Raw genomic sequence first — 17,451 nt, 5'->3', positions numbered from 1 at the left:
AGAACTGGTTTCACTGGCCAGCTTGAAGTTACTCTCTGCCCAGAAGGTGGTGGGGAATTCTCACTTGATGGGGTGCTGAATAGTCAATCCTCCAAGATTAGGAAAGCTTCTTGATTTAGGAGACATTTGTCATGGAAAGATTGCAGTCCCCTTTGGGGAATCTCTCCCCCCACATATCCTCCCCCACTCCTCCGGCAGGTTAGGGCCAGGGCGCAGTCATGCCTGCCCACGGTTAGTCTGGACCACTCAGCGCAACCATAACCCTCCACATTCTCATTTTTTTCCCCTCCAAGTTGCTCAAAGTGCTTCTTTTTAAAAACTTATCATCAGCCACCTCACTCCTCCTCACCAGCACCCACCACTGTGCCTTGCAATACGTATCTTAAGTACGACTACGAAAGTTAAGCACGATTATTATAAATATGGAAAAGTTACGGGACCACAGTCTAACCATGCGAAACCCATCAGTCACGCCTAAATTGAAGGACATTGTATGAAATACCTGATGCGTACTCCTCAAAACTGTCAAATACCTGATGCGTACTCCTCAAAACTGTCAAAACGGGACAGCCTGAGAAACTGTCACAGCCCAGAGGAGCCAAAAGAGATATGATAACTAAGTATAATGTGGTATCCTGGATGGCATCTTGGATCAGAAAAGCTAGTGGAAAAACTAGTGAAATCTGCATAAAACGTGGACCTCAGTTAATAATAACGTGTTAATGTGGGTTCATTAGTTGGGACTAATATACCATCGCGATGTAAGAAGTTAACAGCAGGGGAAACTAGGTGGGGAGGTACACAAGAACCCTGTACTATCTTTACAAATTTTCTGGAAATTTTAAAATATTCTAAAAGTCAAAGTTTATTTCTATACTTTCAAAGTGACAATAGGGGGTGGGATGGTGATTGACTGGAATGGGCATATGGGAACTTTCAGGGGGGATGCTAACGTTCGGTGTCTTTTTTTTTTAAAGATTTTATTTATTTATTTGACAGAGAGAGAGAGACAGCCAGTGAGAGAGGGAACACAAGCAGGGGGAGCAGGAGAGGAAGAAGCAGGCTCCCAGCAGGGCAGGGGGCAGGGAGCCCGATGCAGGGCTGGATCCCAGGACTCCAGGATCACGGCCTGAGCCGAAGGCAGATGCTTAAGGACTGAGCCACCCAGGCGCCCCTAACGTTCAGTGTCTTGATAGACACTCGGGTTACACAGGTGTATCCATTTGTCACAACCTGTTGAATCGTGCACTTAAGATTGTGCAATTCATTGCATATACATTTTATCACAAAAAGAAAAAAAACTGTAAAGAAATATTGAAATCCAATACATAATATGCATGCTGAAGTGTTTGGGGAAGAGTACAGATGTCAGCAACTTTCTTTGAAGTAGAAGGTAATATAAAGTCCTTTTTATTTTTATTTTTTTTTAGAGAGAGCGCTCGCATGTGCCTGTGAGAGCAGGGAGGTGGGGGGAGGGGCAGAGGGAGAGAGAGAATCCCTAACAGACTCCACACCCAGCACGGGGCCCAACGTGGGGCTCATCCTAGGACCCCCAGATCATGACCTGAGCCGAAATTAAGAGTCAGACGCTTAACTGACTGAGCCACCCAGCCACCCTGACGTCATACGTTTATATAATAATTTTCTTTTGAAGGAAATTTGAGTTGTGCACAAGGGTTTTCATCCGGTGGCTTGTTTTTTATTACAAACTTCGATGTGGTGGCTATCGTTACACATTTATCTACGTACCTGTGTGAGTATACCTGTGGCATCATTGCTAGAAATGGAATTCCTGGGTTAAAAATATTGCACCGGTTTGCACTCCTACCAACAGTGTATGAGAATGTGTGCACCCCCACACCTTGACTGACACTCATCATTACTGATTTGTTTTAATTTTCATAAATCTGAGAGGTGAAAAAATACGCAATTATTGTTTGTCTCAATTTGAATTTCCATATTAGCGAGGCTGAGCATCTTTTCTGTGTTCGTGGCTTTTTGTAGTTGCGTTCATTGCTTACTCATTTTTTCTGCCCGTTTTTTCTACTTTCTTTCTGATTCAAGAGCGCTCTTTGTAATACGTCTTGCAAATGTTTTCTCTTATTTGTAACTTTGCCACAAGGTGTGTTTCAAAGTGTTTATGGTGGAGGTGTTTCTCATATTCTTGGGTTTTGCCATTTTCCTGCTCTGTGTATGGCCAGGTCTCCTCAGTCCTGGCCCAGTGCCCTTTCCGTTACCAAGGAAGAGCAGGAATAGAATAGGGAGAGCTTCTTTCTCCATGCCTGCTGCCAAGCCTTGCTGGAGAAATACACAGCTAGGCAGACGGTTCCATACTCTACACTCATGACCACCCATCTCGACTGGGCCTTACTGCTGCCCCATGATCCTTTTGTCTTCCTAATTAGTTCGTTCAAACCTCCCCACAACAACAATTTCAAACATTCTTCGCTTTTATCAAACCTCTGGTCACCATCCCTCACCTTCCAGCTCTCTCATTTCACAGACAGAACAGAAATTATCAGGTGGGACTGCTCAACTTCCTGCCCCACTCCCCCCCAATTCCCCTAACTAGGTGGGTCCCCATCTAGCACTCGCTCTCTCCTCCTGTCCTGAAGGTAAGGGGAGGGGGTCCCAACCTTTGCCGTTCACCCCCGGACCTGGCTCCAGCTATTATCACCTTCACTTTCCCGCTTCTTCACCTGCTCCCTGTTTATGGACTCTCGCCACTGAAACATGCTCAAGCCTCTCCCTTCTTAAGAAATAGAAACAAACACCAACACCTGTCTCAGATGCCAGGTCCTCCTCCAAGTTGCTTCTTCTAATTAAGCAGCTATAAAAGCGAAGACTCCACCTGAGAGTGGAAGTGTCAGATGCCATCTATGCCGTGGCGAGCTGCTAATAACCTGTCTGGAAGGTAAGAGGAAAAAAAAGATCGCCTGCAGTAGGGGAGACAAGGCTGTTTGGTGGGGGGGCACAAATGGGGTTTTAGCCGAACAGAGAGGAGACCGACTTGGGAGACTGGCCTGGCTCCTGGTCCACTTCTAACCCACTGGGACGGGTTGAAGCCCCTCTGGTGAGAAAAGTGGACAGAAAGCCATAGACGCTGTAAGTTGCTTGGTGAGCACTGAGGTTCAAGGGCTGATGGATCCATCCGCCGGTGACTTCATGAGACTCGAGGCATAAGCGGGCCTCGCTCTGGGCCCCCCTAACCCAGCATGGAAGAGAATAAGAGAAAGGATGGTTTGTCCAGCCTCGGCCCGTAGCTCCACTCCCCAGCAGCTCTCAGAGGAACACAGGTCCCTAGGACACCAGCATGGTCCTGATGGCCACCCTCAGCAGCAGCAGCACATGTGGACAATGGGATCTGGAGGAGAAAGAAGAGAGCAGAGCAGTGAGTAGAGCTGGCAGAGTGGTTTACAGGTGCATGGAAGGTATCACTTTGGGGGATTCTCAGAAATAAGTAGGGGTCTCTTGGACAGGGCCAAATTCCTACCTGGAGCTGCTGAGGGATGGGGACATGTACAAACCTTAAGCATAACTCTCAATGTGACCCAGAGTCACAGGGTGAAGGGGCCGGGAGGCCTTTGGGTCACAGGACCATGCCCAGTCGCTCAGAGAGCTGCCAAAGACAGAACTCACTTTCCGTTCAGAGACTGGGGCTCTACCTCTCTGAAACATCTTTCTTCTCTCCCAAAGGATGACCAGTGCATATGGAAGACAGGGCTCCAGCAGCCAGTGGAGGGGCCTTTCTGCTCCCTGAAGGAGTGACTACGATGAGAAGTAGGCTCTGTCAGTGTATTTGGATTGGGTCTGGGTTTGGAGGAGAAATGCTGCTTTTCTATAGATGGATAAGAGCAGGCTTGTTTCACCAAAGCCTGGGGCTCCCTTCTGATCAGCTGACAGGGCTCAGTGGCAGGCTTCCCTGAATCCGCTACAGAAACCACTTGCCCCCCCCCCACCATCTCCCCTTCCAGGCATTTTGCTTGGATTCCATTTCTCTGCTGAAACCGTCTCCCACTTTGGAAAGCTCTAGTCAGTGTCACCGGATGTGCACAGGCAGCAACTTCAGCCATGGGAGAGAGCCTTTCGAACTGGCAATCAGCTCTGACACTGACCTTGATGAAAGAGCAGGAGAGGTTGTAACCATGGGTGGTCACTCCAAAGACTCAAGGGAACAGAGCAGAAGAACAAAGACAAGGGATATTTTTTTTTTAAATGAGGGTGGGGTAGAGAGGGAAAAGGCAGAGAAGTGTAACATCCCTTTACATGTCGGTTGCTTTTTTTGATAGAAACTCCTAGAAGCCTACACGTTGCTCAGACAGCACTTGCTCTCAGTGGCTCTGTCGGGTGGGCACTAAAGCTACTCACGAGAAGCTGGGCTTCATGAATGCCACTGTATGCCCTGAGTGCTGGCAGAATCTTCCCTGGGGAAAGTGTGTCTCTGATAGACTCCTGTTGATCCTGATCTCCAATAAGCACAAGTCTGTCTTTGGGTCACTGTGCACCAAAGTTTGAGGAGAGGAAGATGGCAGGAGAGAAAGTTTTTTACATGAAAGCAACTTTCAAGGATTGACATTAAGTCAATGCAGGTTTCAGAATTTTTTTTTACAGCTCTTAGAGATACCAACCTGAACAACAGATGCTTCTGACCTCTGGGTTCTTGCAAGATCCTTAAACACATTCAGAATCCTGAAAGAAAAAATCAGTGACATTTAGGATTTTGGTATTGCATGCATTCCATCATAGTCTCATTTTTAAGAAGACATAATATTTGTGTGGAGTTTATGGAAGCTTGAAAGAGAGGAGGAAGAGAGAGAAAGAGAGAAAGAGAGAATTTCCCATCTTGCAAGTGGGCAAATCTCCCTAAACGCCTAATGCCAAGATGCTTTCAGCTTTATTTGCTCCCTTAGGCGCTTAGAAAAACCAGGCCAGAGAATAGTCTGTGGTAAGTCATTCCCCCTTCAAAGTTCAGGCTTTCTACCTAGTCACTCACAGAGTTCACACAAGCTATTCCCATTGCACTGTATGGGAGGTAATGGGTTAAAGAGCCATCTAGCTTAAGCTGTTGGGATTTGAGTTTAACCCCCACAACATGACTCCAGTCTAAGGTAACCCCCAAAAAGGCCTCCCTACTGACAGCAGTTGGCAACTCCAGTCTGATCATCACTGATCTCAAAGACCCTGAAGAGGTTGGCTTCAATAATTTCCTAGATACTCAAGATCGCTGAACTAGAGTTATTGGCATTTATCAAGCAAATAATAACCACAGCTAATCAATATACATTGTACATGCATCTTCTCACTTCCTAACCCAGTTATAACAGGTAGGCCCTATTATTCCCATGAGCAAACTGAGGCTCCCGGAAGCTAAGTCACTTACCCAAGGTCACTCAGCATGTAAGTGCCAGGACAGGAGTCTGGTCTGCGTGCATGATCCAAGAGGCTGCGCTGACTCCTTCCAAAACTTTATCAATTATCTTTCCCCTTCAATTCATTTCCAAGACTCTCAAGGAGAGCCCACACTAGCTGCCTTCTGTTCCTACCACCGAATCACCCCTTAACCCTTTCCCTATTCCCCGCTCACCAGCCATCTGGAAGGTGACCAGTGACAATCACCAGCAAATCCAGTGGCCTCTTCTCAACCCTTCAATTATAACACATCTGCGGGATCAGACACACCCTCCTTCCTGAAACTCTCCTCTCCTTTGGCCTCTGCAATTTCCCCGTTTCCCTGGTACTCTCCTGCTCTCTTCTTCTCTGTCTTATTCAGTGGACTCCTCTTATGCCCTTCCCTCCTCCCCCCATAGATGTAGATTTTCCTTAAGACTCTGTCCTCGGCCTTGCCCCTTACCCTCTTGGATTCAAGTACTATCCCTCTGCAGATGAAATGGCCTCTAGGAGAGGCAGCAGGGCACTGACCCTGAAGTTAGTCTGCCTGAGTTCCCGTCTCCCCTCTGTCACATGCTAGTGACTTTGGCGAGTTACACTGTACCTCTGTTTGCTCATCTGTAACATGAGGACTCCCGGGGATCATGTACATAGCGCACTAGTCCAGTGTCTGACAAGCAGTGAGCCTCACGCAAATGTTTGCTGTTACATAGTCTGGGCCCCCCCAGGCCCTAACTTCCACCCGCACTCCAGATCCACTCCAACGGATTGTATCATATTTCTGCCCTGAAGGTCACTAAGAAACTCACCATGTCCATAATTGCCTTCATGTCTCCTTCATTTCTACCCACGAAAGATCCCACTTTTTATTTACTCATCTCTGCTGGAGATGGCCACTACCTCAATTAGTACGTCATCCAAACCCTCCCTTTCACTCACCATGGATATTCCATTGGCTACACAGCCCCACCAGTTCTATCTTTTCAGATTCTCTAATCTGGGCCTTGTAAATGTTCTGAAATGGATAGTGGTTGAACACCATGTGAATAGAGTAAATGCCACTGAACCGCACACTTTTTTAATTAATTAATTAATTTAGAGAACAAGCGCCTGTTAGGGGGAGGGGCAGAGAGAGAGGGAGTGAGAGAATCCCAAGCAGGTTCCAAGCTCAGCTTGGAGCCCAGTGCAGGGCTTGATCCCACGACCCTGAGATCATGCCCTGAGCCGAAATCGAGAGTCGGATGCTTAACCGACTGAGCCACCCGGGTGCGCCTGAATGGCACACTTTAAAACAGTTGAAACGGTAGATTTTATTTTATGTGTATTTTACCACAATAAGAAAAAATCTGTGTCTCTCCACTTCCATAGCTTACCACCATAGTCCAGGCCACTGGAATACCACCAGGGCCTCCTAAGTGATCTTTGATGTTTCCACTTTTGCCTGCCCCCAAAGGTACTGATCCGGTAGGTCTGAGGGTGCAGCCTGGGGACGTGCCCTACTAACAAGCACCCCATGGAGTGCTTACTTAAACTTGAGGTTTCTCTGCCCACAGGATGAAGTTCAAACTCCTTAGTTTGGCAAGACCCTTCATGTCTTTCCCTAGTGTGCCTCTCTTCCTCTTTATTTCACTTTTTCCTGTAGTTGCTTTATATTGTGGTCAAGGGTGCTCATAGGCCATGAACTAAGGAGTAGGATTAAGAGAACCGTCTGAACTTCAAGGAAAAAGAAAGCAAGAGGGAGAGCAAGTGGGAGAAGGGGAGGAAAGAAGGAAAGAGAGAGCACTGGATTTAAAACTTAGTTCAAGTCCTAGCTCCCCCACTTACTAGCTATATGACCCAAAGGAAGTTACTTGTCTGATCACCAGTCTCCTTCTCTGTTGTTGTTGTTGTTGTTTTTAAATGGTACTATGCTTCAATCTGGCTGTAAAGATTGGATTAGGTAACATGTGCCAAGTTCTTAGTGTTTGCAATACTTTGGTAAAAAAAAAAATTAATGGATCTTTAAGCTTAGGGGGAAAAAAAGAAATGATACATGTTAAAGACATGGTTTTTCAATAAATATTAGAAGTGTTTTCCTAGGCTTAGCCCAGGGTGTGGTCCATATCGAGAGCTAAATACATTTTCTTTGGCTGTTGTGGTTATTATTAAGATCATTATAGTTGGGGCTCGGATCAAGCACACCAGCAGAGAGCTTAACCTTGGCAAGGTGAAGGAGCACGTCTTCCTGAGCGTCGGAAGAGTTTGAGATGGCTGTGTGCAGATGGGTCGGATGGAAGCTGAAGGAGCTTCTGTCATTTGGCTTCACTCTTTTCAGTAATGAAGGAGGTGAGGTCATCTCCTGAGAATGAGGGGGAGGGATGGGGCTGGGGGCTTGAGGAGAGGGCAGGAAGTTTGGAGCAGCTGCTGTCGGGAATGTGATAGGGAGTCAGCAAGCAAGGAATGAACGGATTGTCGAACAGCCAGAGGGGCCAGCTTAGGGTAGAGAGCATGCATTGGCAGTGAACCCAATGAGTAGGGTTTGTCCAACAAGCCAACCGTGGAAACAGTCACCTTCAAGGGGTCACCCAGGGCTGCAGATTGGAAAGGCAGGAATAGGACAAAAGTTAGGGTGGTGAAGGATTCTAGGGTGGGCACAGGCATAGTGGAAATGCCCCCAGACCTGGGCTAAAAAGGAAGGCTCACTTATTCATTCAAAAGAACTACCACATACTATATAAATATTATGCAAATGCCAGGCGTGGGAGATGCTGTAAAGAACCAGACCCACAAAATCCCTGCATTCAACCTATATCCACACAAAGACTTGCCCACAAATGTTCATAGAATCTTAGTTCATCATTGCAGAAAACTGGAAACAACCCGATATCCTTCAGCAGGTGAATAGATAAACCAACTTTGGTACATCCTACAATTACTGAGTAATAAGAAGAATGAAACAATGTAAGTGAGTGTCAAAATCAGTATGCTGAGTAAAGGAAGTGCATACTTCATGATTACATTTATATACAATTCTAGAAAATGCGAATTAATCAATAGTGACGAAAAGCAGATCACTGGTTGTCTCGACCAGTAGGAAAAAGGCACAAAGGATCAAGGGAAAATTTTTGGTGGTGATGGATATGTCCTGCTCATTAACTTGATTTTGGTGATGATTTCACAGGTGTATACATATGTCAAAATCAATCACATTACATATTTTAAACATTTTTTGGAAGTGGGGAGAGAGAGAGAGAGCATGTGCATAAGCAGGGGAGTGGGGTCAGAGGGAGAGAGAGAATCCCAAGCAGGCTCCACGCCCAGCACAAAGTGTGATGCAGGGCTTGGTCTCACAACCCCAAGATCATGACCTGAGCCAAAATCAAGAGTCAGATGCTTAACGGACTGAGCCACCCAGGTGCCCCTCACATTGTATATTTTTAATGTGTGCACTTTTTAACATTCATTGTACTCCTCCAAAATTATAAAAATACATTTAAAATTTTTTAATTGGCCGAAGAAACTCCCTGCCTTCATGGAACTTACAGCCTAAATGGGAGAGCCTGATAATAAACCAGTAAGTAAACAAACATGGTATTTTTAGACAGTGCTTCATACTGTGAAATTAAAATAAACAAAGTAATGGGATAGAGAATAGGGTGGGGGCCAGGAGAAAGGAGCAACTATAGATAGGATGGTCAAGGCAGGCCTCTGGGGAAGTGGCATTTGAGCTGAGACTCGAATGATGAGAAGGAAAACAGCCATGAGAAGATATGGAGGAAGACTACTCCAGGCAGAGAAACAGCACATGCAAAGGCTCTGAGGCAGGAGTGAACTTGATGTGTTCAAGGAACAGCAAAAAGATTAGCGTGACTTGAGTTTAGTGAGCCAGTGGGAAGGGTATGCAGGAGATGGGCTTTAGAGAAGTCTTGTAGACCATGGGGAGGAGTTGGGATTGTATTCTGATTGTGTGGGTAATCCAATGGAGGGCCTTAAGTAGAGATGAGACACGATCTGCTTTATACTTTAACACTGCTCTGGCTGTTGTGTGAAGAGCTAACTGCAAGGGGTCAAGGGTAAAGGCAAGAAGACCAGTTAAAAATTGTTATATTAATCCAGGGAAGAAATGATGGGGGTGTAGACTAGGGTGGTAGAAGTGGAGATCGTGAGAAGTGGTTATATGTAAAATTCCTTTTGGAAGTACAGTTGAAAAGACTTAGCTCCTAAATTGAGTGTGGAAGGGTGAGGGGAAATGCAGAATCAGTATGACTCCTGTTTTGACCTAAGCAGCTGGATAAATAATGGTAGTACCATTTACAAAAAAAAAAAAAAGTGGGGAAGACTAATATGGTAATGCCCTCCTGCCAAAGACCACCAGGAACGGTGTCTTAATAACTCTTCTCTAGAGTGAAGGAAGACTAAAGCTATAAGGCGGGGGGAGAGAAGTAGCAGTTAGCTGGGAAAGGAGGATGTTTGGTATTTTCTTCAAGTTTCACAATGACCGTGTTTTTTGTCTGTACTTAGATAACATTACGCAGAGGTCTTGTTTTGTCTCGCTTCATCGTGACCACACAGACATGTCTTGTCATTAACCCGATGTTGGTGTTCTGTGAGATGGGTTATGTACAACACGAGAATAACATGACCAACTTGTGAACACCAGGCCAGCTTCTAACCAACAATGAGGCCTAGATGTAATTGTCAGACTGGTTCCCTGATGGCAAGAGCTGTTTTTCCTTCTCAAGTAGAAGAGCAAATTTGAGGGGGAAAGACTCAAAAGCTCTGCTTTGGACATGTTAACTTTCAGACAGGTTTTGATACTCAGCTAGAGATGCTAAGTAGGCAGTATGCCAGGCTGGAGCTCAGACTAGGGGTTTCTGGTATTTAAAATATATTTAAATTTGGGGTCATCATTGTTAAGATGGTACTTATGTATGAAGAAAATATTTTGCATGTTGGGACTAGTCAACATCACCAAGGGAGAGAGAATAGATGGAGGAGAGAAGAGGTCCCAAGATGGATCCCTGGGCAATTCAACGGCAGGAGGACCCAGCAAAGGAGACTAAGAAGAGAAAGGACTGGTGAAGAAGGAGACAAACCAGGAGATTGAGGTGTTGTGGAAGTCAGAGGAAGTTTCGAGAAAGGAGCGTTAAATGCGGCTGAGCAGGGATAGACATGAGGACTGAGAATCGAGCATTAGATTGGCAACATGCTGGTCATTCGTGACCATGACCAAGCCATCTCATTGCTGCAGCATAGGTGACAACCCAGCTGCAGTGGATTGGGGCAAGACTGGAAGCTACCATTACTGAACCTTGACCATGAACCAGGCACTATGTTAAGTTACTCAGTCTTCACCACAACCCTGGGAGGTAGGTGCTATTTCTTACATCCATTTTACAGATGGGGAAAGGAGGCCCAGAGAAGGTTAAGCAACGGCTCTCACATTACCCAAGCAGCCTGGCTCTAGAGCCCACGCCACATGCTCTACGTTATTCTGCTTTAGTGGATGATGGAGACGGTGAAGAGGTGGGGCTCTTGAACTGACCCGTCCTTGGACTTGCTAGAGGGAATGCCTGAACCTCTGAGGGATGGTGCCAGTTACTTGGGACATGATAGGAATTCCATCCTTCCAGGTCCTCTGGGACTCCATCCTAGTATTTCTTCCCTCACTCTCCTCAACCATTCCTCTCCAGCGTCCTGTTTGCTAAGTTAGCCTTCCAATGGACAGAGTCTAACTGGGGAGCAGGCCAAGGGCTTCTTGCCCCTTCTGCCTGTCCCAGTTACTCCCATCCCCACCCCCACCCCACCATCCACCCCAGGAGACTCACATGGGAATGCAGCTGCCCTCCTAGATGGTTGAGGGTTGAATCTTCTGAATAGCCCCCAGAAGTAGTGGGGACAAATTTTTTTTAAAAAAGCCAGATTGCTGTTCTTGAGCTTACCACAGAGGTTGGTACCGCCAGAGCAGCCTCACCCATCTCAGGTTGGGTTGTCTAGGACAAGCCCCCCTTCACACCTCCCACCCTCACAGGTGTCTGAAAGCTACCATTAAAGACATAGTGCTCCCTTTTGTCGTGGCAACTCGGAGGCGGTCGGCTGTCTTCAAGGTGAAGCTTAATACCCCTTTCCCAGCCCCTGGCGGGCTGCCGGAAACTCACTCGGTGGATGATGAACGCACACTTCGTACCTTTGATGCGAAGCGCATGGCCGCGGAAGTTGCTGCTGACAGTCTGGGTGGAGAATGGCAGGGTTATAGGGTCCTAATCAGCGGTGGCAATGACAAACAGGGCTTCCCCGTGAAGCAGGAGGTCTTAACCCCTGGCCGTGTCCTGTCAACCTGCTACTGGGTGAGGGGCATTCCTGCTACAGACCAAGGAGGACTGGAGGAAGAAGGCACAGATCCGTGCACGGTTGCATTGGGGGTGCCAATCTCGGGACTCTCAACTTGGTTATTATAAAAATAAAAGGAGGAGGAGATGGATATTCCTGGACTCACTGATACTACTGTACCTCGTGGCCAGGGGCCCCCCAAATCTCACAGACTCCACAAGCTCTTCAATATAAAGAAGATGATGTCTGCCAGTTTGTTGTGAGAAAGCTCCTGAACAAAGAAGATAAGCAACCTAGGACCAAAGTGCCCAAGACTCGGCACCTTGGTCCTCCACATGGCCTATAACACAAACATCAGTTTACTCTGAAGAAACAGTATGCCAAGCAAAATAAGGAAGAGGCCACAGACTCTACTAAGCTTTTGACCAAGAGAATGAAAGAAGCCAAAGAAAAACGCCACAAACGGATTGCCAAGAGATGGAGGCTGTCCTCTCTGAGAGCTTCTGTCTCAGTGCCCGAGTCCAGTCAAAATGGAGAAGTTTCTAAGAGTAAGAAATCAGTAAGACCAGACATCAAAAAAGATGATTCCTTGGGTCATCACGGGGATGAACTGCAGATGAGACATAAATGAGTAAGACCATTAGCCCCTGGCAGCAGGGAAGGAACAGTTCTGGAAGACTGGGCCGGGGAGTGATGGTGAAGCTTGGAACAGAAAGGGAACACGTGAGATCAATACCGATCCCATAATTCAGCCAAGGGCTGGTCCTGACCACTGTGCCTCCAGAAGAGGGACCCCACGAGAAGAGGAATGAAATTAACGTGCCCCCTTATCTCCATTCTTTTTCTTCCAGGCCTGCTGGAGCTGTGATCCCTGCTAGGTCATCCTGAGATCGTCAAAGAGCCAAGGGGAGGCCCCCTGTTTCTTCAGGGACCTGATGTGTTTTCAGGACTGGACATCCTGTGGGTCAGGTATGTGGGAATTCAGCGAATTCATACTGCAAGCCAGTCATTTGCGACCACCTGAGCCCTCCACAGGGTTCTAAGAGCAGCTGGCCCTTAGAGGAGGATGTGATTTGAGAAGCTGTGGGAAGTTACAGTATGCCCCTCCCCCCCCCAAGCACCGGCCCCAACACATACAAACCTTTCAAGAGATCACTCTGTCCAGATTTCACCGAAATCCACAACCAGAGATTCTTTCCTTGGGTTTCACCTTTACATTGTTTTGAGTGATCTATTATAAGCCGTGAACACTCCTGCAGGGCGTGTCACGGGAAGCAAGGAGTGGGCCCTGCCCCTTCTCTGTAAAGTCATTTAGGTGCTTGCCTTTTTCTCTGACTTAAAAAAGCACCGTTGCCCAAGAACACGAATGTCCTTAACGCTACTGAACTGTACACTTTGGAAGATGGCTGAGGGAAACTTTACCTTCTGTATGTTTTACTGCAATTTAAAAAAAAATGTATCTGAGGTATCATCTGTCTGTGCTGACTGTGTTCTCTTCAGAGGAAGTGGCCCAGGCCACAGCTTTTCCCAAGACCCTGCCCTCCCTCAGAACACAACTGATGAGGGACCGGTGGGGTCGCCTAGGACCAAAGGTGCAAAATTCAGTGTCTTGGTATCCCCATGTGTCCTGCAACACAAACATGGGTCTCTTACTGTGAAGAAACAGTGTACTAAGAAAAATAAGGGAGAGGCAGCAGGATATGCTAAGCTTCTGACCAAGAGAAAGGGGCCAAAGACAAAGGCCAGGGACAGATTGCCAAAAGACAGAAGCTGCCTTCTCTGAGAGCTCGGTACTCCACATGTCCTACGCTCTGAGATCCAGTACAGAAGGAAGAGTTGCTTTAATCACATGATTTGTCTTCCTGGACCGGCTGTAGGTTGTGTTAAGTGACAACAGGGGCTGAGAAACGGAAGCCATTTTGATAGGTGATTCAAATTCACCTGGGGTTGGCTATTGACCCACGTGGTCCGTTCACCCTTGGTGGTCCTCAGTCACGCTCCCTTACCTTCACAGAACATTCTAGATGGCTTTTCCTCCTACCTCCCTCATGAAGCCTGTGATTCCTTCCCTTCATTCTCTTCTCTTCTGCCCTCTCTCAATCCTTGGCTTGTGTCTTCAAAGTCTATAGACTCCAGTCCTGGCGGAACCCTGAAAATACAGTATTATTGTCGTATATTTTTTTAAACAGGTCACTGTTGGCCTAGAGGGGGTAGAGGGGATGAGTAGGATGGTGAGAAGGTTACACACAGACTCTTAGTCATCCAAGATTTGGAGAATGGGGGAGATGGGCTCAGAAATCTGGGAGCTAGTGGCCAAGTCCCCACAGTCCTCTACTCTGAGCAATAAGAATTTTCTCTCCCCCTGCCCACCTTCCACCACACAACTGTTCAAAGGCACTCCCCCAAGGAAGGAAAAAGAGAAATATAAACTTAACACCTTAGGCCTCTTACGGCTGCTGTATTTCTAGCTTTTTCCCCATGCATGATCTTACTTGATCCTCAAATCCCCACAGCTGTGGAGACAGGCCCCTGGGGAGGGTAGGCAGCTCGTTCTGAGAAACAAAGCCAGCTAATTGGCAAAGCCAGGGCTGGACCCCGGCTCTCCCCACTTCTGGTCCTTGCTCTTCACCGCACCGCAGCGCATTTGCTTTAGCCGGCAGGCAAGATCCTCTGGAAAGCAGCCCAGTCCCTTTTCTCTTTGTTGATACAAATCGTGTGCAGATCTTTGGTTTCAAAAAGAGATGGCAAATTGAAAAGGAGAAGGTGGTAACTACAAACAAGTGAAAGACCCCATTGATAGCCCTCTAGAAACGTGAATCGACAACACAGAATTATGTCTGTAATGGGTGGAAAGTTTGCGTGTATTTTTGCGCTGGCGATGAGCGCTTCCCGACGTTGGAACTCAAAACATCTCCTAGTTGTGCTCTGTTGAAAGCTTCAAGTTACAATTAAGGAAGCATGGGTCTCTTTCTTCATGATGATTATAGAGCAAAGATCTGACCTGACCTAAAACAGAATCTGCTTACACCGAAGGGAGAAATAGACTGCCGGGTGGGTTGGAGAAAAAAAAAAAAAAAGAAAGAAATCACTCCAATTTATTAGAATCACGTTCAGGAGAAGGCGAACGTTTCCCCAGTTAGGACAGTCAGCTTGTACTATTCAGGAATACATTATCAAAACTGCCAAGCCCCTGGTTTTCCTTTCTTCTATCTTGCTGACCACAATATGACCACTTCAATGGTGTTGACACCCCCACTGGCTGGTAGAGATTCGAGTGTTCGGGCTTCTGGGAAACTTCATTATCTGGGACACAGTCGCAACCCTGAATGTATTTGGGAAAAGCGACTGGACAGTAACGCAAATCGCTCTCCCCAGGCCAGGTTACTCTTCTCACTGGGAAAGTTCTGTGACTCCTCTCGATACGTGTTCTTCATAGGGACCCTAATCATCGTTAAAAAAAGTTAAAATGTTTTTGAAAGTAGAGGTAGTTTTGTGGTGGGATTGGTTTTCCCACAGCTGGCACATTAATGTTAATTATGGGCATTAGCTGGGAGCAGCTTCCTTTATAGATTTATATTATTTTGGCAATGTTTTATTTAACGTCTATGAAAAAATGGTACCAATTTGTCAACACCCAGCCAGTGATTATGCTCATTATCAGAACAACCTTGTGTCCCCGTTCATGCCAGATCAATGGGGGACATTGTTGTACTTGACATACAGGGTTGGAGACTGTTCCCGCCACATACCCCTGGCATGGCTGGGTATCTGTGCCCTCCTTGCCTGGCCCCGAGGTGGCTCTCACAGCATCCCCCTCTTGTTGTCATTGTCTTGGACTGCTGCCCAATGCCTGACCCCCCCCCCCACCTGCACGGCCTTAAGGCTAAAACTAAGACTGGAGATCAGCCAATGGGGCAAGGCCAGTCGATCTTCCAAGGAGTGGATCCTGGGAATGAAAGTAAGCTCATTTAACTTATAAACAGTTCCAGTAAAATACCAGATGGGCTACAAGGTCAGAACCAACGCCTTGAATGAGGTTTACATATTATCAGCTCATTGAAGTGCCCCATAATATGTTTGCCTTGCTGTCACCGAAACCAGCTGTATTTAAGCAAGTTGGCTTAATGCTAAGAGGAGATTTTTATGTGTGTTTGATGAAGCCCAAACAGCCACCATCAGGTCTAAGTATTTACGCCCACGGCAGGCGAGTTCTGATGACCTTCTTGAGACAAGGGAGAATAAATCAAAACACTTGCACCTGTAGCTTTACCCATCATTGGTTAAGATTGTGCAGTTGAAACATCGTCCCTCCGACTTATGATTTACGCCATTTGATGGCTTTTCTCTTTCGTAAGCCACATGTTTGAGACTGACAAAGGTGGCTTTTAAAAATTAATTTTGATAATAGCTAATAGTAATGGGTAAGAGAGGTTTGTTAAAATGTATTCTGAAAAACTGCTTCCGCGGGAAATCCTTACTTAGCGTCGTGATATTTCAAGGTGTTTCAGAATTAAAGGGGAAAAAAAAGAAGTAATATAATAAAGCAGTTCCAACTTTTGAAACCCTTGGAAAAACAAGCCATTTTGCCGTATCAACCTTTTCTTCCCCCACAATCACCTCTACTGTGTTGGAACTGAATATACAGACATAAGTACCGCAACAACCCCCCCCCCTCAAATCTAAACATCATTTCCAAAAGCAGAAAGGATTCCTTTTCTACATAGTACTGGGTCTCAAGGCCGGCAGCTCTGAGAGAAGAGTCTTAGGCTATTGCTTAAACAACCTTTATTACCTGCCTCTGACATTCCCCGGGTTACAGAGGAGGGCAACGTCTGAGCCTCGTGTTCCATACATGAAGCAGACAGCTGCCATAACAACTGAATGAATCCACACGGAGGGGTGGCATTTGGAGGTACTGAGGTGATACACCCAGCGACAGTCACCCACACCATAAGACGGCAAAGCTGCTAAAAATCGGGCAAGTTACCTTTGGGATGACAACTGGATGCCAGAAAGCCATACAGCTGGGGTCATAGGTCTTCCCCTGCCCTTGGAGCTTCCCTCCCCCTTCAGTCCCCATTCAGTCCATTCCAGCCCACAGACTGGTCCTAGCGTCCTGCTAGCTCCCTGCTGCAAGAGGGAGGGAGGAGGAAGATGTCTAAGGTCTCTTCATCTTCTTTGTCTCGGTCCCTAAGGCAACAGGAAGCTGGAGCTGCTGCAGCCGGCCTGGCAGTGATGGCAAGCCCGCTGGCTCTGCACAGTGAGCCGTCCCTGGCAGCCCCCGGAGCAGCTGCCCGTTAGACGGCCCCGAGGTCTGCAAGACTTCATTGCTTCACTTCAATGCCAAGCGTTGGACGTGTTGGATTCAGTTCCCAGAGGGCTGGAGCGTGCTGTCAGGGCTGTCTGAAGACAAGAGAGCAGAGGCAGTTTAGTGCAGTTGGGGGTGCGGAGTGGGGGTGGAGGCATGGGGTGCGGGGAGAGGAGGGAGTGGAGGGAGTGGAGGGAGAGGGAGGAGAAACCGGTCTGGGCTGGGTAGGGTGGCGCTTCTTTCCAGGGCCTGCCAGACAAGGGCTGCGGGCCTCTCCTGGTCTGGGCCTCAGGTGGGGCGGCGCCTGGAAGCGCAGGAAAGGAGCAGGCGGGCGCCGCGCCCAGGGACGCGGGAGCCGAGCAGGGCGCGCGCAAGGGGCAAGCGGGGCGGCGAGCCTAGACCCCCTCGGCGCCCTGGGCCGGGGCGGGCGGCGCCCCCGGGGCGAG

General features: G+C 47.4%; 1 pseudogene; it reads left to right on the top strand.

Annotated features, from left to right (window-relative positions):
• The first annotated feature begins 10,573 nt into the window (after nucleotides 1-10,573).
• Nucleotides 10,574-16,998, top strand: LOC103679767 (annotated as a pseudogene).
• Nucleotides 16,999-17,451: the final 453 nt, after the last annotated feature.

This window comes from Ursus maritimus (genome assembly GCF_017311325.1).
Source record: "Ursus maritimus isolate PB19 chromosome X unlocalized genomic scaffold, ASM1731132v1 scaffold_X1, whole genome shotgun sequence".
In the NCBI taxonomy this organism is placed as follows: Eukaryota; Metazoa; Chordata; class Mammalia; order Carnivora; family Ursidae; genus Ursus; species Ursus maritimus.
The sequence above is the reverse complement of the archived record's forward strand: the minus strand, read 5'-3'. Positions and strand labels throughout refer to the sequence as shown.